This window comes from Bactrocera latifrons, unplaced genomic scaffold (assembly GCF_001853355.1).
Source record: "Bactrocera latifrons isolate USDA-ARS-PBARC rearing strain unplaced genomic scaffold, ASM185335v1 scaffold_278, whole genome shotgun sequence".
NCBI classification, from domain to species: Eukaryota; Metazoa; Arthropoda; class Insecta; order Diptera; family Tephritidae; genus Bactrocera; species Bactrocera latifrons.
The window spans coordinates 233,329-234,629 of NW_017536385.1; the positions used below are offsets into that span (position 1 = coordinate 233,329).

The 1,301-nt window shown below is 42.8% G+C and overlaps 1 pseudogene; it reads left to right on the forward strand.

Annotated features, from left to right (window-relative positions):
- Positions 1-228: 228 nt before the first annotated feature.
- LOC108970032 lies at positions 229-881 on the forward strand (annotated as a pseudogene).
- The last annotated feature ends 420 nt before the right edge of the window (positions 882-1,301 follow it).

Here is a 1,301-nt window from a genome sequence, read left to right on the forward strand (position 1 = left end):
ATTATTGTGGTCCGCTCCATGTCAGCATTGGTAGTAGAAGACATCTAAGGCATATGCAGCTGTATTCGTCTGTATGGCCTCACGAGCAGTCCATATAGAACTTGCTGACGATTTGAGTACGAGATCCTTCATATTTGTGCTAAGCTCTTCAGCGACAATGGTCCCCAGTTTGTAGGCGTGAAGATGTGAAGCAATGCGTATCCTCATACGCGCAACAGCATGTTGCTCATGTTGGTAATAAATGCAAGTTCATCACCCCCCACATCATGGTGGTATCTGGGAAGCAACCATTCGCATTATGGGTCAACAGTCATTGCGATATTATGATATTTTAATGCTACTGGTAAGGATGGAAGCTTGTCTTAATACAAGACCAACTGTAGCTTTACATGATGACCCCGAAGGAGGGTTAGCATTAACGCCAGGTGATTTCCTAATTGGCCGACCAATCAATTGCCGCCCTAAGCCACCGCTAACAGATATATCGCATAACTGCCTCCATTATTGGCAGCGCTTGCAAGGAATGTTCGAAGAGTTTTGGAAACGCTGGCAAAATGAATATCCGGATTCGCTTCAGGTCCGTAGTAAGTGGATGAGGCCTGAACCAACCTCCAAATAGGAGATGTCGTACTTATTCGGAATGAGAATTTGCCACCCGCTTGTTGGCGCATGGCTCGTATCACAGACATCCATCCTGGCAGCGGGGGTCTTGTCCGCGTCAATGAAGGTCGGTTGACGGACGAAGGCATATACATACATACGTCAAACGCCACTGTCAACGTCCTGTACAAAAGGTGGTAAGACTAACCGGAATACACGAAGAAATTCTGAACCGCGAGAGTTCAACCGGGGAGGATGTTCAAGATTGAGATATTTTATAGGGTATAATCCCCCATCTAAGTTTGTATACGATACGCTTATTCGGCAAATACCGCCTGATTATAGTATTCTTTCTTCTTCCTTTTGTTATTTGCATTCAGCTATTGACTTGTAGGCATATGTATGTACATACATATGTTAGCGACGCTGACTGCTGCCTACTATACATATGCATACCGCTAGCATATGCTCTAATCCCGAAATCATAATTACATACATATTTACATATTAAGTATCAACGTATCTAATCGCACCTACATAAAGTGCATTACATATTGATGTGCAGTTATTATCTTTGCATTTTTTGTCCTTGTGCCTATATGTAATTGCCGCTCTTTGCGGATTTAAGTTAGTGCTGAAAATAAAGTCGTGACAACAGGTCATACCAAACGCAGTTTCTTTTGTTTCATTGTAACCTTATA